Source organism: Myotis yumanensis, unplaced genomic scaffold (assembly GCF_028538775.1).
Source record: "Myotis yumanensis isolate MYYU_CA2020_CCGP unplaced genomic scaffold, mMyoYum1.0.hap1 SCAF_16, whole genome shotgun sequence".
NCBI classification, from domain to species: domain Eukaryota; kingdom Metazoa; phylum Chordata; class Mammalia; order Chiroptera; family Vespertilionidae; genus Myotis; species Myotis yumanensis.
In genome coordinates, this window is record NW_027223767.1 from 3,089,092 (window position 1) to 3,109,416 (window position 20,325).

A 20,325-nucleotide genomic window follows, 5' to 3' on the forward strand; every position below is an offset into this window, starting at 1 on the left:
TGATCTAGCGTAAGGAGAGGGAGACCAGGGCTTGACTGGGGCGCTCCAACATTTATTAAGCCGGGAGCAGAGGTGAGACCTTGAGGGAGACAGGAAGTTTGGAAAAACAAAGGACCACCCCAGCCTGCTGATGGAGAGCGGCCGCAGGTGAAGATGCAGCGGTCCCAGGACTACATCTCCCAGACTGCCCCGCACCGGCTCGTGCCCGCCCCCTGCAGGCGGCACCAGCGGCGCCGGGAGCATCCCTGTCACTTTTCGCGGAGCATCCTGAGCGCGGGAGCCGTGCGAGACCGGTGAGTGGGCGCCGCGCTGGCCGCCGGCGGCTCTACGCCACAGCCTCGTCGTCTTCCCCGGGTCGGCGGGCAAGCGCGGGGCCCGGGTTCCGGGCGCGGGGGCGCAGGACTGCCCCTGGGAGAGGGAGGGCGGGCAGCGGTGGGCGCCGCGGCGGCTCCGGCTCTTCAACCTTCCCCGACGCCCTCTTCTCCACCCTCCCGCCCGCCCGGCGGGTTCTGCCTCCAGCCCGGGACGAACGTCCAGCCCCGTCCTGCCCACCCAGCCGGGGGCGCGAGGCCGGGCTGCAGGTGGCAGCGGCCGGTGGGCGTCCTCTCCGCGCCCGCCCGTGGTTTGGCGCAGGAGCCCAGGACCGAGGACCCGGGGACTCGCGGCGATTGCGGCCGGAGAGACGCCCCCGCCCTCGCTGTGGTGGGACAGGTGCGTGGGCGCACCCGCCGGGGCCCCCAGCCCTCCTGGGGTGTCCGGGGTGCGGTGTGATGTCCGCGATCCAAGCCTTGGCCGGCCCGGGAGGGGCGCGGGCTGCGCCCCGGGGTCAGCGGGGTGCGCGGCGCAGAGCCCCCGGCGCGCTCTGGGGACCTGGACGTTGGTGCTGCGAGGCTGTCGGGAGCGTAGGAACAACCTCCTCAAAGACCTTGAAAGCAACATTCGTTTTATGTGCTTATATTTTAAAGGCAGTGTGACCGAATGCCTGTTTTATTTTGTGGAGCTGCGTTTGCCGGTGCGCACGTTTATGTAATGAGCCGTTCTCGGCTGAAAGATGCCGCTGGGAAGGTGCTCTCCTCGCCCTCTGCCGGGGCTGTGTCGGCGGGCGGCGAGCGTCCCTCAGCGACTGCGCCAGCTGCAGGCAGGAGATAACGTGTTTTAGAACAAATTTCGGGTTCAGGAGATTTTTGTTATCCAGTTTCAAATACGATGTCATTTCCACACTGAGATGTGGGGGGAAGGGCGAACAGGAGCGCGTCAGTCCTAGTACATATCTTGCTCCACAGAAAGACCTTTCAGGGCTCCCGCGCAGCGCAGGCACCTCTAGCTGGGGAGCCAGCGCTAGGCGCGCGATGAGCTCCCACTGAAGCTCTGCCGGTTGTAACAGTTTGTCAGTTGATTTGTTGGGCTGTTCTAGGCAGACAGTCCTGTCTTCTACTAAGAAGCAGAAGTTACCTCTTCCTAACATTTGTGCTTCTTATTTCTTGTCTTCCAACCACCACCCTCTCTCTACAGTGTTGCCCATTAACGTTAAATAGGATATTTTTGTTTTAGCCTTGATTTTAGGGGAATGCTCCCACTGTATCTTCATTAGTATATTCTTTGTCATATTAAGTAAGTAATTATGTCTAATTACTAAGAATTTTAAAAGTCAGGGTTACGTGTTGATCCCCCCCATGCTTTTACATAATATGTATTGATATGACCATGTAGTTTTCTTCTTAAAATTAACATAAGTGATTATACTGCTAGATAGTCTGTCTCTAAAATCCTAGGATAATTTAAAATGCTCTATTGGGTTGTATGAGAGATTCAAGTCGATAACATTTTATTTAGGATTTTGGTATCCAGTCACCTCCCATTTGGCTTAGCTCTTCAAATTAAACATTATTGCTGTTATTATTATTTTCTAAGTCAGTAATTATTAGCTTTAATTACCTGTTTACTATTTTCTTCCTTCCTTTTTTTTTTTTTTTTAAGAGAGAGTGGAAGGGAGAGGGAGAGACAGAGAGAAAACATCAATGTGATGTGAGAGAGACACATTGATTGGTTGCCTCCACACATGCCCTGCCGACGGCCGGGTATTGAGCCTGCCACCAAGGTACGTGACCTTGACCAAAATCGAACCCAGGACCCTTCACATTTTCTGTTTCTTCTTGATTCAGTCATGGAAGACTGTATGTTTCTAGGAATATGTTCATTTCCTCCAGATTGTCCAATTTGTTGGCATATAGTTTTTTACAATGTTTTCTTACAATCCTTTGTATTTCTGTGGTGTCTGTTGTCACTTCTCTTCTTTCATGATTATATTTATTTGGATCCTCTCTCTTTTTTTCTTGAAGAACCTAATTAAAGGTTTTTTTTTTTCCTTTTTTCCTTCAAGGGACCAGTTCTTTGTATTGTTGATCTTTTGTATTTTTTTTTACTCTATTTTGTTTATTTTTTCTTTGATTTTTATTATTTCCTTCCTTCTACTTATTTTGTTGTTCTTTTCTATTTCCTTTAGATATAGGGTTAGATTGTTAGAGTTTCTTTGTTTCTTGCTGTAGGCCTATACTGCTGTGAATTTCCCTCTTAGGTCTGCTCTCACTGTGTTCCATAAATTTTGGGTCATTGTGTTTTCATTTTCATTTGTCACAAGGTATCTTTTGATTTCTTTCTTCACCTCATTGTTAACCCAGTCATTGTTTAGTTGCATGTTATTTAACGTGTGTGTTTGTGTGTGTGTGTGTGTGTGTGTGTTTCAGGTTATTTTTTTCCTTTTATAATTGTTTTCTGGTTTAATATCATTGTGGCCAGAGAAGATGCTTGATATGATGTTAGTCTTCTTAAATTTATTGAAATTTGTTTTGTGACCTAACATGTGGTTTATCTTGGAAAATGTCCCTTGTGCACTTGAGAAGAATGTATATTCTGCTGCTTTGAGATGAAATGCTCTAAAAATATCAATTAAATCCATCTGATCTAATGTGTCATTTAAGGTTGCTGCTTCCTTGTTGATTTTCAGTCTGAAAGCTCTCTCCATTGATAACAATGGGGTGTTATGTCCCCTACTAAGACCGTATTACTGTAGCTCTCTTTTCTTATCTGTCAATATTTGCTTTATATATTTAGATGCTCCTGTGCTTTCCAGGGTTATATCCTCTTGTTGGATTGTTACCTTTATCATTACGAAGTATCCTTCTTTGCCTCATATGCTAGTCTTTGTTTTAAAGTCTGTTTTACCTGGTGTAAGAATTGCTATCCCGGGCTTTTCTTCTGTTTCCATTTGCATGAAACATCTTTTTCCATCATTATACTTTCAGTCTGTGAGTGTGTTTTGATCTAAAGTGGGTCTCTTACAAGGAATGTATGGGTCTTGTTTTCTTATTCACTCAACTACCCTATGGCTTTTGATTAGAGCATTTAGTCCATTTACATTTAAAGTGATTATTGATTGCTATGTAGTTATTGCCATTTTATTATTCACATTTATGTGTTTTTTTTTCTTGTTCTTAAAGAAGTCCCTTTAACATTGCTTGTAGTACTGGTTTGGTGGTGATGAACTTTCTTTAGCTTTTTCTTTCTGGGAAGCTCTTTTTTTTTTTTTTAAATGATGATAGCCTAGTTGGATGGAGTAGTCTTGGTTGTAGGTCCTTGCTGTTCACCACTTTGAATATTTCATGCCAATTTCTTGTGGCCTGAAAAGTTTCTGTTGAGAAATGTGCTCATAGTCTTATGGGAGCTCCCTTGTATATAACTAACTGCCTTTCCCTTGCTGCTTTTAAGAATCTCTATTTTTAACCTTTGCCATTGTAATTATAATGAATCCTGGTATGGATCTCTTTGGGTTCATCTTGTTGTGTCTCTGCACTTTCTGGGCTTGTATGTCTATTTCCTTTGCCAGTTTAGGGCAGTTTTCAATCATTATTTCTTCAAATAAGTTCTCAATTCCTTGCTCTCTCTCTAGTTCAGTACCCTTTCAATGCTAATGCTGTTATGCTTGGTGTTGTCCCAGAGTCCCTTAAACTATCCTCATTTCTTTTTGAAAAATATTTTTTCCTATTTGCAGTGTCGATTGGGGGTTTTCTGCTACATTGTTTTCCAAATTGCTGATTTGATATGGTTCATCTAATCTGCTGTTGATTCCTTTTAGTGTATTCTTTATTTTAGTTTTCACTGGTTCTTTTGGCTGCATTCTTGAATTTTGGCTTCACTAGGTTTTTCTAGTCCATTTATTTAAAAGTTATTTTTACATTTGTTCTTGAAATTTTAAAAGATGTTTTTATATCTGGGATGTTTTGGGATCTCTATTCTGCCATATTGCTGAAATAAAGATGAATATTAAAAACAGATTTGTCAGTTTTGTGACCTTTCTCTGGACCCTGAATATATTGGGTACAAAGTTCTATATTTATCTTAATTATAATTTATGTTCTCTGTATCAACTTATTTTTGTTTGTTTGAACTGTTGATTCTGAGAGTTGTGTTAAAGACTTCCACTATGATTCCTATTTGGTTTTTTTAATTTTTATTTTATCAGTTTTTGATACGTATATGCTATGTTTTTAGATGCTTAAAACTTCATAGTTTTTGTATCCTCATGAACTGACCTTTTGGGAATAAAATAGTCATCTTAATAGTTTTTATTTTAGTTATATTTTGTTTGATATCACTATTGCTACACCACTTTGTTTTTGTTAGCATTTATATGGAATATCTTTTTCCATTCATTAATTTTCAATTTTTTGTGTGTTTTGTTTTAGTTGTAAGTCTTATGATTAGCTTGTAAGTTAGATTTTTTTTCTTACTTAATGTTTGTCCTTTTTTTGTTAATCCTCACCCAAGGATATTTTTTCCATTGATTTTAGAGAGAGGAAAGAGAGAGGGGGGGGGAGAGACAGAGAGAGAAACGTCAATATGAAAGAGACACATTGATTGGTAGCCTCCCGCACGTGCCCCAACCAGGGGCCCTGGATTGAACCTGCAACCTAGGTACATGCCCTTGAACTGGAAATCGAACCTATGACCCTTGGGTGCATGTGCCAATGCCCTAACTGTTAAGTGAGGCATGATCTCCCCGTGAGTGTGCAGAGGGAGTGCGGTGTGGCCCACGAGAGAGGAAGGGTGAGTGACAGAGCACGAGTCCAAAGGTAACTGTTTAGGGCAGGCGTCCCTGCTGCTAAACACATCACCATGAGAAATGAGAGGTGACCCTCCGGACTGGGCATCCCCAATCCAGAAGGATCCAAAGCCGAACGGCTGAGGAGGCTTCTGGCCCAGCGCTAGGACTTTTGAGACAAGAGACTTTCAAGAAGTCAGTGAGAGAGAGTGGGCACAAGACCCGAGACGAAGGGAATTGTGGGACGTCACTCACCTAGAGGAGACTGGCTAGTGTGGGATGGAGGGTCAGCAATGGAGGAGGAGAGATTCCTGATCCGCGTCCTCCTTGGCTGGTTCAGGAGGGCCCGTAAGGGAGGGAGGCCTAATTGAGGCTGGCAATCCAGTCACCCAAGGAGGATTCGGAGGTAAGTCCAGGTCGAGCTGCCGCTGCCTACTGCTCTCAAAGTAGCAAACTCGGGGTGACCAAAGCTGGGGCAATGGTCCCCCATCCCTGTGGAACCCTCCCAGGTTTTGGCACCAAATGTTAGGGTCTCCAAAAGAGGAATGCACAAGTCCAAATTGGTAAGGGATTATAAATTTACTAGAGGCCTGATGCACGAAATTCATGCAAGGGGCTTGGCCCTTGTAGCCCCTTGCAGCCTTGGCCGGCCCTCACAGCCCTGGCTTCGTCTGGAAGGTTGTCTGGATGGTCGTCTGGAAGGATGTCCAGATGGTCGTTCTGCTGTTCGGTCTAATTAGCATATTAGCTCTTTATTATATAGGATTAGGTCATTTGGATATCAGATGGGCTGAGCCCCTAAATGGTGCCAGCCCCCAAAGACAAGGAGTCAGGGGTTTTTAAAGAACTCTAGGCGGGCTTTTTCTGGGTGGAGGATTCTCTGTGCAGGTCCGGATTCTGGGAAACTCTGGAGGGGAGAGATAATGGTCTCAGCAAGTGGAATGTCCATTGTGAAGTGGCCTGAAGGGGAGTTCCCAGGGGAGGGGTATCGATTCAGTTATTTGATCAGACCTAACACTAACCACTTGATAACACCAGCCAGGGCTGTTTGTCTTTTTGCTTTTTTAAGTGTGGTAAAATATACATAATATAGAATTTATCACCTTAATCATTTTTTAAGTTCACTAGTGTTAAGTATAGTGACATTGTTTGCAGTCAATCTCCAGAACTTTTCTGTCTTGCAGAATCGGATCTCTATACCCATTAAACAGCAACAGCTCCTGGTATCACTATTCTACTTCCTGTCTGTGTGATTTTGGCTACTTAAGTACCTCATATAAGTGGAATCATAAGTATTTGTCTTTTTCTGACTGGCTTATTTAAGTGAGCATAATATCTGAAGACTCATTCATGTTGTAGCACAAAGAATATATGTACTTGTAAATGTAATAGATATTTCAAGTTGTCCTTCATAGAAGTTATCAATATATATCCTAGTAGCAAAAATGCTAATTTCCTTACATTCTCACTAACATGGTGATGTTAACATGCCATGCTGATAGGTAAAATATATTCATAATTTTAATTTGCATTTCCTTTATGAAGAGTGAGGTTGAGCATCATATATGTTGAAGAGCCATCTGTATTTTCTGTGATTTATGTATTGCCTTTGCACATTTTTATTTGGGGTTAATGGTGTTTTTTTTCTTGGGTTTGTAGGAATCCTTTACATATAAAAAAATCACTCTTTCTCTGGATATGAGTAAATGTATCAGTTCACTCAGTGGTGTTTATTTAACTGTGTGCTGTGTTTAAGTATTCAGAAAGATTTGGTTTTATGTAGTTGATTTTTTTTCTTTAATAGCTCTTGCATTTTCCTATTATAAACAGAAAAACCTTCCCCATTCTAACTGTAAAGATTCTCCTGTGTTTTCTTTTGCTGGTTACTTCAGGTTCTTCTTTGAAGTATTTGGTATTGCTGGAGTCTATTTTGGTATAAGGATTAAAACAGGGTGCTCACCTATACTTTTTCCAGATGCCTGCGCAGCTGTCTCACACCATTTATTGAGTCCATCCATCCTTTCCTTTGGAATACCAGCTTTATCAGTATATTAAATTCCTGCATGTGTTTGGACCTAGTTCTTCTTCTTTTTTTTATTCTGTGGTTCATCTGTTTGTCTATTTATGTACCACTATCAAAACTTCAAAAAATCTAGGCTTATCCTATCTAATAAAAGAGAAACATGGTAATTAACCGTAACTTCGCTACACTTCCCATTGGCTAATCAGGGCGATATGCAAATTAACTGCCAACCAAGATGGCGTCCGGCAGCCAGGCAGCTGAAGCGAACAGGCGGCTTGCTTGCTCCAGTGATGGAGGAAGCCAAGGTTCCCTGCCTGCCGCTGCCGGCCTCTGAGCTGCTCTCTAAGAAACATTGTTGCAAATATAGAAGCTAAACATTCCCCAGAAACCTGCTTTCAGCCATCAGAGCTGGAGTGAGCAGGATCAAAACAATGTTGCAATTATAGAACCCAAACAAACCCTAGATTCCTGCTTTCAGCAGCCGAGGCCTCAAGCTGGAGCCGGCCCCAGAGCTAAAGCCGTCTCTCAGCTCCAGTGACAGCCATAGAAGGTAAATAAATCCCAGAATAAAAAAAAAAAGAAAGAAAAAAGGAGAGGTTGGGAGCTTCAGTTGCCCACCAGCCTGAAAACGGCCCTCAGCCACCCTGAAGGGGGTGTGACCAGCTGCAAACAGCCATCATCCCCTCATCCAGGCTGGCCAGGCACCCCAGTGGGGACCCCCACCCTGAAGGGGGTGTGACCAGCTGCAAACAGCCATCATCCCCTCATCCAGGCTGGCTAGGCACCCCAGTGGGGACCCCAACCCTGAAGGCGGTGTGACCAGCTGCAAACAGCCATCAGCCCCTTATCCAGGCTGGCCAGGCACCCAAGCGGGACCCCCATCCTGATCCGGGACACCCTTCAGGGCAAACCAGCCGGCCCCCACCCATGCACCAGGCCTCTATCCTATATAGTAAAAGGGTAATATGCCTCCTGGCACCGGGATCAGCGGAGCCACGAGACCTCCCGGCTTGGGATCAGTGGAGCCACGAGGCCTCCTGGCCTCTGGAGCAGCGTGACAGGGGGCAGCGCCCAAACCCCCGATCGCCCTGCGGCTCTGTGTGTGACAGGGGGTGGGGCCACAACCTCCCTATCCGCCCTGCTCTGTTCCTGATAGGAGGCGGCGCCCCAACTCCCCAATTGGCCCTACTCTGAGCCTGACCAGGGGTTGCACCTAGGGATTGGGCCTGCCCTCTGCCACCCGGGAGCGGCCTAAGCCAGCAGGTCATTATCTCCCGAGGGGTCCCAGACTGTGAGAGGGCACAAGTGGGGCTGAGGGACACCCCCCCCCCCCACCCCCCCACGCCAGTGCACAAATTTTTGTGCACCGGGCCTCTAGTAATATATATATTTGTTGTTGTTGTTAATCCTCACCCGATGATATTTTTTCCACTGATTTAGAGAGAGTAGAAGGAAGGGAGGGAGTGAGGGGAGAGAGACAGAGAGACAAAGAAAGGAGAGAGAGAGAGAGAGAGAGAAACATCGATGTGAGAGAGACAAATCGATTGGTTGCCTCCTGCACATGCTCAGACCACGGCCAGGATCCAACCAGCAACCGAGGTGCATGGCCTGGACCCAAAATCGAACCTGCGGCCTTCAGTGTGTGGGCTGATGCTCTAACCTCTGAGCAACACGGGCCAGGGCTAGGCTTCTAATATTTTTTTAAATACTAATTTAATAAAATTATTTTGGAGAGAAGTCATGTTGAAATATTTTAGTAATATCTTCACAGTGATGTTTTGGATGATTCTTCTGAGCATAATCTGCTCATTGTTACTTGATAAGATTACTTGCTTTGAATTGATTTTGCTGATGTAACTAAGGACTTTTGGTTGGTTATTCTACATTCTCTTTCCCCTGCTCCCCAGTGATATAGGAAATGAATACAGATTGGAAGAGGAAACTCGGATTTTTGTTGTTGTTCTGGACTATTGTGACACTAATTTAGGCTCATACTTGATATTTTCACTTTAATAAGCATCCCGTTTTAGTGAAACTGGTCATGGATATTCTCCAGGAAAAAAATTAGTACTATTTTTTAGACAGATGAATGCATAAGCTGGTAAAGAGGAACTTTCTTTTTTAATTTAAAAAATTTTTATTTATTTTTTATTTTTAAAAATCCTTATCCGAGGATGATGTTTTCATTGATTTTAGAGAGATAGGAAGGAAGGAAGGGAGGGAGGGGAAGAGGAAGAGAGTGAGGGGGGAGAAAAGAGGGAGGGAGAGGAGGAGAGAGAAATATCGATGTGAGAGAGAAACATCGACTGGTTGCCTCCTACATGCACCCTGACCAGGGCATTGAACCTGCAACTTGGGTATGTGCCCTGACCAGGAATTGAACCTGTGACCCTTGGGTGCATGGGAGGATGCCCAACCAACCGAGTCACACCGGGCAAGGCAAGAGGAACTTTTTCAGGCATATTTTCAGAGTTATAGAAGCATGTCTTTGTGGTTATGATCTTATAGCACAGTATGTCCCAAATAAGCACTTGGGTATTTCTTTAAAAACGTTATAATTGAATTCTGTCTTGACCTTATCAAATACTGTCTTTAAAAATGTATATTTAGCCCAGCTGGTGTGGCTCAGTAGTTGAGCATTGACTTATTAACCAGGAGGTCACGGATTGATTCCCAGTCAGGACACATGGCTGGATTGTGGTTTTTTTCCCCAGTAGGGGGCGTGCAGGAGGCAGCCGATCAATGATTCTCTCTCATCATTGATGTTTCTCTCCCTCTCCCTTCCTCTCTGAAATCAATAAAAATATATTTTTAAATGTATATTTATATAAGCATTTGCTTTAGTGCCTTTTCTTTTAAATTTCATTCTTTTGTTAATTCAACAATTTTTAATTGATTATCTACTCTGCTAACTAATGTTCTAGGTACTGATAATCAATGGGGAATGAAACAGACAAGGACCCTCCTCTCCTTGAGTTTGTAATCTAGTGGGGAGATAGGCAATAAATAAGAAAATTTTAGATAGTGATTCGTTTTTATGGAGAAAATAAAGCAGAGGCATGATAGTGAATGGCATTGGGATAATACCTGGTAATGTTTGAGAGACCAGTCAGGAGCCGAAAACCAGGATTACAGGCTTTATTAGGGGAAAGAGACCTGCCGGGCTGTCTCGCAATGGGAGAGCAGCAACCCGTGCAGAGGTGGGCACGCCTTTTGAGGGGCAGAATGGGAAGGAATGGGGGCTTAGTGTACTCGGTGTGTGCTGATTGGTGGCTTAATGTATGGTCCATACAGGAACAAGGGCTTAGGGTATTTGGCAAGTGTAGATTGGTGGTCCAATGTATAGTCCATATAAGGTACATGGTTAATCACTCAGGTATTTCCAGGCTGCAGGTTACGTCATACTCCGCCCACCAGTTGGGGAAGGGAGGATCTATCATTCCAGGCTTTTGGTAATAGTAAAAAAAAAAAATTGAGAGTCCGGGCAAGGTCAGGGGGCGAAGGTCAGTCTTCCGTAGCTGCTTCCTGCTAAGAGGGGTCATCGTCAGGGGCATCTACCCGGGGTCTCAAAGATTTTGGTGACATAGGTGTCTCTAGGTTCTGAATTCAAGGCCAGATAGATCTCTCCCACCTTCTGGTTGGCAAACGCCTGCATTATGTTCTGCAAAAAACTAGTGAATCAGCGCATGAAACGGGCCAAAGAGCAAAATTAAAAGAATAAATACCAGTGGGCCTAATAGTGGGAGGAGCCATGGAGTAAGTGAGCCAAAGATGGCATACCCCACTTCTAGCTGGTTACGGCGTCTTTGGCCAATCCTGTCTCAGAGGGATTTAATGTGACCTTTAACAATTCCTGATTCATTTACAAAGTAGCAGCAGTTTTCCCCAAGAAAGACACAGGTACCCCCTTTTTCTGCTGTCAAGAGATCTAAAGCACGCCGATTCTGTAGGGCTACCGCTGCTAAGGAGTCTACCTGCCTTTGAAGGGATTCAAGGGAATTGCTAATGATGGAGATATCCTCTGAAAATTCAGCAGACAATTTGTGGTAGAAATGAACAGAGGAGGAAATGCCTCCTACACCTGTCCCTACTGCAGTGAGGACTCCCGTGCCCACTAAGAGGGGAACAAGGGCCGCCCTTTTGTGGCGAGACCTGAGAAGACCAAGAGAGGATTCGAGTTCTCCCTCTGTTCTGATAGAAAGATTGGGGGTTAGGAAGACATAAAGGCAGAGCAAGTGTGACAGGTCCTGGGGGACACAGGTGTAGTCTGTAGTCCCACAGAGGAGAAAAATACCCGGTGGAGGGCAGGCTAAGGGAGGGGGTAAATTTATAGATTGTGCACAGTAGTAAGGTGTAGGGGTAGTTGAGGTAGTGGTTTGAGAGGTATTTGTTAAACAGGTAGTGTTTTCTGTATTAAAGAGAGAGATATTGTATAGAGTGCGTTGAGGTCTGGTATAGGTAAGAGTTAAGTTAGTGGTACAATAGGTTGAGATTGGAGTGGCTATGATGAGGGTTCGAGCCAGTGACAGACAAATCCAGCAGGATGTAGAGAAGGAGGGATTGATGTTAGAGAGTAGAATCGTGCGTCAGAGGTGACACGCAAACTCATTTTTTTGGTTGATTTTTCTTTGTTAAATGGCATTTAAATATATAAAATAAATATCAAAAATATAAATCTTTGTTTTACTATGGTGGCAAAGATAAAAAAATTTCTATATGTGACACGGCACCAGAGTTAAGTTAGGGTTTTTCAAAATGCTGACACGCCGAGCTCAAAAGGTTCGCCATCACTGGAGTAGATGGAAAGTTGTGTTGATGAGGGTGGGCAAAGGAGTAGGTCCAGGGTCCGCAGGGTGAGAGAGAATGTTCTTTAGTCGGGGAGAGATAGGTCTGGGATTAATAAAGGTTTTGACAAAGACAATTATACCCTCGGGGTCCCTACCTCCCCCATCTATTCCAATTCCTGCTGGCTGAGCCTGGTTCCAGAGTGGGTCTGCTGAGTTTGATGTGGTAAAGCTGACAGGATTACACGTAAGGGGCCACAGTCCGATGGGGTCTGAGGTTTACTAGCGGACTAGGTAAAGCACCCGAGTGGCAGTGAGAACATTGCCAATATGGACAGTAGAACTCCCCTACATCGTCACAGTCCCCTTTCTGGCGGTATTTCATACATAGATATTTGTGGTCGGTGGCATAGGCCTGATACCACTCACCACAGCTAGACCACCCCGGGGCCATGGCCGCGCAGGCATCGAAATAGAGTGACACTAGAGGATTTCCCATCCCAGACAGTAGAATTGATGACTCCCTCATCATCCCAAGTCCGTTTCACCTGAAAAGACCAAAAACCTTCACTGGTGCACTCATTGTTAGCTGTCTGTAGGAGGATTATGGTGAGGAGACGAGATATATAAAAGGAATTCAAAAACTTGAGCTTCTTCTGGAGTAAAAAGTTGGAGGGTCCCTTGCCAGGTAAGATCTACTATCCATGAGTGTAAGTCTTCTGGGGAAGCAGACCATGGTCACCACCAGGACCAGTCCTCCAGGATGCGCTGCAGGAAATAGTAGAATTGAGCCTGTGAGGAGTGATGGGTCATCAGGTCCTGGATGGTGCCGCTGAGTCCTCTTCGGGGATGGTGGGAGGCCTGTGGTGAGCCTGAGAGAGGTGGGTCCTGTGGGGGTAGAAGTGGAGGAAGGTGGTGTTTGGTGTAGAGGTTTGCATGACTTAACGTGTGAGAGGTGATACCAGCGGTGTATTCCCTGTACCTTTGCTGCCGTAGGGGTGGATAGTATGTGGGAAAGGCCCCTCCCCTGTTGGTGTTAAGGATGCCTTTCCTTTTCTCTTGACATAGACCAAGCCCCAGGGAGGACTGAGAGGTGGGTAGAAGCTGTAGGAAAGGGACGGGGAGAAGATTGTCAGCGTGTTGTTGTAAGAGTGCCCTCGTATGGGCAAAGGCAGGGAAGTAGTCTCCGGGGAGGGAATTGTCCTCCGGGGTTTGGAGGACAAAAGGCCACTCATACATGATCTCGAAGGGGCTTAGTAGTAGTTGTCGTGGCATGGCCCTCAGTCCCATTAGTGCCAGGGGGAGAAGTTCAGTCCACGGCATATGGAGCTCTAAGGATAGCTTGGTTGGATGTGTCTTTAAGAGATGATTGGCCTTTTCTACTTTACCCGAAGATTGACGATGGTAGGGGATGTGGAGGTTCCATTTGATGTTTAGCGTTTGAGAGATCAGCTGCCTTATCTGAGAGATGAAAGCCGGGCCATTATCAAATTGAAGAGACATCTGAAAGCCAAAGCGGGGAATGATGTCGTGGGTGAGGGCTACCACTACTGTTTGAGCATTTTCCTTGCTGGTGGGATAGGCTTCTATCCATCCTGAAAATGTGTCAACTAGAGTGAGGAGATAACGGTGTTTTTAATCGGGGGACATGTGTGTGAAGTCTATCTGCCAGTCCTGCCCTGGGAGGTTTCCTCTTATCTGGTGTGTTGGGAAAGAGCGAGGGCGGGCTCCACTCTGAGGAGAGCAGAGATTGCAGGTATCACATGTGCTAGTTATCTCGGTATTAAGGAGGATAAAGACGGAAAAGACAGAAAGCTAGTGACATACAGCAGAAGGGGTTTTTGTCCCACATGGAAAGTGTTATGGATTCCCTGGAGTATCTCTGTTGCTTGGGCCTGTGGAAGCATGAATTTTCCTGCCTGAATGTACCACCCTTGATTCTGGGCGTAACCTAGATACTTGAGATGTTCTTCTTTTGAGTATTGTGGGGAGATTGTAGGTAAGGCCAGTAGTATTAAGTTAGTTTGAGTGGTGCCTGACTGGGCAACTCTTTTTGCTGTCCTGTCTGCCAGGTTATTGCCAATAGCAATAGGGTCCATAGAATTCTGGTGTCCTTTGCAATGTATGATGGCAGCTGCTTTGGGCAGCAAGGCTGCATTGAGTAAGGCCTTGATGTATGTATGGTTGTGTAGGGGATTGCCTTTGGTGGTTAGAAATCCCCATTTGCGCCATATGCTGGCACCAGAATGAATGATGTGGTATGCATATTTAGAGTCAGTGTAGATATTTATGGACTTGCCAGCCGAGATGGTTAGGGCTGGTAAGGGCTATGAGTTCTGCTTGCTGAGATGTTGTGTTGGGGGCAAGAGGACTAGCTTCTATTATGGATGGATCGCTAGATACTATAGCATATCCTGCTTTATATAGTCCCTCCTTTGTGAGGGTAGAGCTGCCATCGATGTAAAGGGTTTGCTCAGGTGTGGAGAGAGGAGTGGGTGAAACATGAGGAAAGGGAGATATGAACTGGGTAATTGTTTCAATGCAGGAGTGGAGACGAGGATCTGTCCCAACGGGGAGGAGAGCAGTAGGATTCAAGGGAGAGCAAGGAGTGAGGGAAAACTGGTGGTTTTCAATGAAAACCAGATGGTATGCCTGAAGTCGTGAAGGTGAGAGATGTTGTATAGCCTTATGATGAGGGTATTTGATAGTTGTGTGCTGCCCAAAGGTAAGTTTAGAGCTTTCTAGGGCCAGAGTAGCTGCCGCTGCTGGGGCTCTGAGACAAGGGGCCCAGTCCCTATAGGTGGGGTCCAGTTGTTTTGATAGGTAGGCCACTGGGGCAAATGAGGGACCTTTGTTCTGTCCTAGAACCCCCAGAGCCAGGCCATGATTTTATTGAGTGTATGGTATGAATGGCTGTGAGAGGTCCGGAAGGTGTAGTGCTGGGGCCTGGACAAGTGCCGGCTCTAAGGATTTGAAGGTCGATTCTATAGGTTTAGAGGGGTCTAGAGGCTCATTGGGGTCCCCCTTAGTCGCCTCATGCAGAGGTCTGGCTAGGTTACTGTAATTGGGGATCCAGGAGTGGAGAAAGCCAGCCACCCCCAGGAAAGAAAGGAGGTCAGACTTGGTGGTTGGCTTCGGTAAGGAAGAGATAAGGCTTTTATCTCTTTTATCTCAGTCTGCAGTAATCTCCTTCCCGTCCTGTGAAATTCTAACCCCGAGGTATGTTACTACTGACTGGGAGAGCTGAGCCTTGGTTGCTGAGACCCGATAACCACGCTGGGCAAGAAAGTTAAGGAATAGACACGTGTTCTCCTGGGAGGTTTGCAGATCTGGGCTGCACAGTAGAAGGTCATCTACATATTGTAGGAGAGAGCTTCCGGGCAGCGCCAGATCCCGCAAGTCCTTTGCCAATGCCTGCCCAAAGAAGTGGGGGCTCTCCCTAAACCTCTGGAGCAGAACCGTCCACATGAGCTACTGTGAGTGTCTAGTTCCTGGGTCAGTCCAGGTGAAAGCAAAGAGGTCTTGACATTGTGAATCTAAAGGGATAGTGAAGAAGGCATCTTTTAGATCAAGGACCGTAAAAAAGGAGGACGAAGGGGGAATAGAGGACAGAATGGTATAGGGATTGGGCACAACAGGGGCTGTGGCCAGTACTGCCGAGTTGATGGCTCTGAGGTCTTGAACCAGGCGATACGAGCCATTTGGTTTAATAACAGGAAGGATGGGCGTGTTGAAGGGGGAGTTTGTGGGCCTTAGAAGACCTGAATTGAGAAGTTTGGAAATAGTAGGCTTAAGGCTGAGTAGATGTTTGGTTGGGACAGGGTATTGGGGGACAAAGGGAAGGAGTCAGGATTTTTGCGGTGGATAAGGACTGGAGTATGGTGTTTGGCTATGGATGGATTAGAGGTGTCCCAGACTATAGGGTGGACCTTATCTGGAGGTAATGGGAGAACAACCGAGGCCGAGTCTGAGTTAGCAGCAGAGACAAGAAAGACGGAGGCCGAGGGTGTGTAGGCAGAGGGAGTCAGTGAGACGTAGCATGGAATTTAGATAAGATGTCTCTCCCCAGTAAAGGGGTGGGGCATTGGGGAATAACTAAGAAGCGGTGTGTGAACTGTATTCCTTTGAAAGTACAGAGTAGGGGTTGAGTTAATAGAGGGGTGGTCTTTGTTCACGAGACTCCCATAATAGTAGTGGTAGATGGCTTAAGGGGCCCGAAAATTCAGGCAAGGTGGCGTAAGTGGCCCCGGTATCAACAAGGAAAGAGACCGGCTTACCTGCCACGTGAAGATTTACCCTGGGCTCCCGATGCGTGATCGCCACCGGGGCCAGAGACCCAGGGCCCCGTCAGTCCTCTGTTGCCAGTCCCAGCAGATCTGTTAGGGATCCGGAGGTGGAGGTTTTCATTAGAGAGGAAGATCCAGCCCCGCTTCTGCGACTGGGGCAATTGACTCCCCAATGCCCCTCCAATTGGCCGTGCGGACATGGGCTGGGAGGGGGCCTCGGGTTTGGGCAGTGTCTTGCCCAATGTCCATGCTGTTTGCATTTGAAGCAGGCACCCGGTGGGGTTGATGTAGCCTTCCTTTCTGAGTTGGCTAGGAGCCTTGGGATGTGGAGCCCTTAGGGCCTTCGCCAGCATAGGGTAATTTTCCTGGTCTCTTTTTTTAAGGTCCTCCTTTTCCTGTTCTTCTCTATTATGGAAGACCTTGGAGGCCACGTTAAGGAGTTCCCTCTGCGGAGTCTCGGGCCCATCCTCAAGCTTCTTTAGTTTTTTCCTTATGTCTGGGGCTGACTGGGATATAAAATGTGAGTGTAGTAAAGCCGTCCCTGCCGGGGAAGTAGGATCCATACGGGTATATTTTTGAAGCGCCTGTGAAAGACGTTCAAGGAATTTCCCAGGGTTTTCCTGTGGGCGCTGGGTAATCTCCTTCATTCTATCATAATTTACTGCCTTATTAGCCAGCCCGTGAAGAGCCTGGGTAATATAGTCAAGCATAGGGTTCCGTGCCTCTCTATTCTGATGCCCAGGTTGGTAGTTCCAGTCGTGATCTTCCCGGGGAACTGCAAGGGTGCCAATAGGATTGGAATTGTTACGAGTGTGGGCCTCGTCTGCTATTTGCTGAGCTGTGTCCCAGACTCAGTCTTTGTCTGATGGTGTTAGAGAGGAAGTGAGAATAATGAAAATGTCGTGCCAGGTGAGATCATAAGACTGAGTGATGTATTTGAATTCCTTGATGTAGTTATCTGGGTCAGAAGAGGAAGAGCCAAGGCGTTTTTCGATTTGAGAAAATCATGCATCTCTCCATCTTGCATTTTAGTCCTGGTCAAGAGTGACCTTTATGGCTGTGAGGAAGTATATTCATATTACTCTCAACCTGACTTTTATGCTTCATTGAACCACTTTGCTATATCAATTCTGTGAACTGATATAATGTTAGAAAATAGAAAAAGATGAAAGCTGTGAATTTTAATAAGTATAAACACCAGTGCACAAATATTACGAAAATTATTGTGAAAATAGTGACAGACTAAGCAGACCAAGTGCATCCTTTTGACTGAAGGTTAGCTGCAGAGCAGTGACCAGTGCAAGTATAAATTCCAAATTTAATGGTTATATTAAGAGTGTAACAGGATTTCAGTGAAAATAATTTTACGTTTCATATTTGTGAAATATATGTGAACAAAATAGTTTTGCTTGTTTATTTTGAATTTGGATTTCCAGAGTCACTTTTGATATACTTTTGTGCCATTTTTCTTTCATTTATTCAACAAACGTTTACTAGGTGCTCTGTGCTGGCGCCCTGCAAGGGAGAGAGGTATGCGGTGAGTAGCACAGGGTTTTGCTCTCAAGTAGCCAATGTTTTTACATGTGTGGTTTTCTTCTATGTCATATCAGTCGGTACTTTACTGCTTGTTTGCCTAGTTCTCCTTTTTCTTACCTACTATGTTTCAGATCAGTAAACTATTTTAAGTCTATGTTGTCATTTCAGATTACTTTGTTCTCCAATTTTAAACATATAATAACAATTATGGTATTAGTCCTTGTTAATATGGACTTACTAGTAGACATTCAATTTTTTAAATTTTAGGTACAATACAAAATCACATTCTTATAAAAATTCAAATATAGAGATTAAAATGTGAAAACTCCCGCTTTATAATCTCTACTCCACCTGCCTTTTAAGAGCCATAAACACAAGTATATGAAAGTGCCTGTTTCCTTTATTTTTGCTAGCAATAGTCCAGCCTGGCCAGTGTGGCTCACTGGTTGAGAGTCAACCCATGAACCAAGAGGTCACAGTTCGATTCCTGGTCAAGGCACATGCCTGCGATGCAGGCTTGATCCCCAGTAGGGGGCCTGCAGGAGGCAGCCAATCGATGATTCTCTCTCATCATTGATGTTTCTCTCTCTCTCTCCCTCTCCCTTCCTCTCTCTGAAATCAATTAAAATGTATAAAAAAATATTAGTCCTTGTAATGGGCTTAGATTACTATAAAATATCTTATTGCTTTAGTTCATGTTTGTTGGATATTAAGTAGAATAAGCATCTTTTCATATGCTTAGTAGTATTTTCCTTTTGTGAATTGCCTTTTCTTACCCTGTGCTTTTTTTTTCTGTGGGATTGTTTGTTTCTTAAGTTAATTTTGGTAATCTATATTTTCCTAGAAAATTATCTGTTTTGCCTAGTTTACAAATCCACATATGTAATTATGTCCTCTTTTTTGTTTCTGGTTTGGTTACCTTCTTTTTTTTTCTTCCTGATTAGGTTGGCCAGAGGTTCTATCTTTTTAGTCCTTTTAAAACACTGGCTTTTAGTTTTATTAATATTTAAGACCATTCTAAAAATATTTTACATTTCTTTAATTGCTGCTTTTATATTTATTTACTTCTTCCTTCTGCTTTTTGTGGATTGAGGAAAGTCCCTCCCTGCACATAGAGGAAGGTGGGAGCAGAGGTTCAAAAGGTGGTTGTTGGAGGTTGGGAAAATAATTTTTGACATCATTCTCTCCTCACCCACCAGCACAAATACAGACAGTTCATAACCAATGAAGAAACAAGAGTTAGGAATCAGACATGGAAATTGGATATCAGCTTTGTTTTTTTGTGTTTTTTAAATATATTTTTATTGATTTCAGGGAGGAAGGGAGAGGTAGAAATATCAATGATAAGAGAGAATCATTGATTGGCTGCCTCCTGCACGCCCCTTACTGGGGATTGAGCCCACAACCTGGGCATGTGCTCTGACTGGGAATTGAACTATGACCTCCTCGTTCATAGGTCGATGCTTAACCACTGAGCCACGCCGTCTGGGCGATACCAGCTTTGTTAATAGTGAAAAATGCTTGACCTGTGGTCACAGTCAGGTAAATGACCTCCCTTTCTGAGTTACATCTGACTGAGAAATTCTTAGAATAAATGCTCTTTTGGGCGGAATCCAAGATGGTGGAGAAGTTGGTGGAAGTTACTCATCTCCTTCCAGAACAAAACTGGAATTACAACTAAATTATATATAGAACAATCAGCCTGAATTACCATCTGAAGACTAGCTGAGCAGAAAGAAGTCTTATATCCAAGGATTCACAGAAGAAGCCACATCAAAGCTGGTAGAAAGGGCGGAGACACATAGAGAACTGGCCCTGCAGCCACCTGCCACGGCCAAGAACTGGGAGGGCTGTCTCAGCTGAGAGGTCCCCCGAGGAGCAAGGTCTCAGCCTCATATGGGCTCCCCAGCCCCAAGTACCAGCGATGGGAAGAGGAGGCTACTTAACACGTGGCTGTGAAAATCAGTGGGATTGTCACTCACCAGAGAGATTGGAGTCTCAGAGAAACCCAGGAGCCTCTTGAACCAACACGCAAAATCTTGTTTGTTGGCACTACACTGGGCTCCTGGGGAGGGACTGAGGCTCAGAGTGGACTGGAGTCATACAGGAAAATATTGGGTTGTGTGGTTTTGAGGAGAGAGCTGGAGGGACAACTGTCATTGTCTGTGTGCTGAGTCCCTCTCCCAACTGCCCACAGACACCATCTTTCCTGGGTTGAACACGCCACTCCATGCCAAGTCAGCCTAGAAGGATGCACCAGCCCTACCCTCACAACTCCCTGTGCCCTGTCTGGCCAAGCTCACACCCTGCAGAGGTGTCTGCTAGCTGCGATCAGCCTAGGCCAGCTGTGCAAACTTTTTGGGGAGGGGCTTAAAAAGGTCCATTCTCCTCCCTTCACCCATATGCCCCACATGGTGACACCATACCATCATTCCTTTGCAGAGCCATTCCTCCACACAACCAAATCATAATTTCTTTTAGCCCGATGAGCTCTACTGGCCTCACTCCAATGGACCCTGCTCTGCTTCAAAGGTCTGCAGGCCCCATGCGGGTGACGGCTGAACGGGTGTACCCTGAGACTTTGGCTGAGTGGCCTCA

At 45.4% G+C, this 20,325-nt stretch overlaps 1 protein-coding gene across 5 annotated transcripts in view; it reads left to right on the forward strand.

Moving 5' to 3' along the window:
• The first annotated feature begins 249 nt into the window (after positions 1 to 249).
• SPECC1 (sperm antigen with calponin homology and coiled-coil domains 1) overlaps positions 250 to 20,325 on the forward strand; it is a 227,888-nt gene continuing 207,812 nt past the window's right edge. For all 5 annotated transcript variants that reach the window (XR_011468485.1, XR_011468486.1, XM_070395183.1 and 2 more), the window contains exon 1: positions 250 to 293. The gene's annotated coding sequence lies outside the window, so the exon portion shown is untranslated. The remainder of the gene's footprint in view (positions 294 to 20,325) is intronic.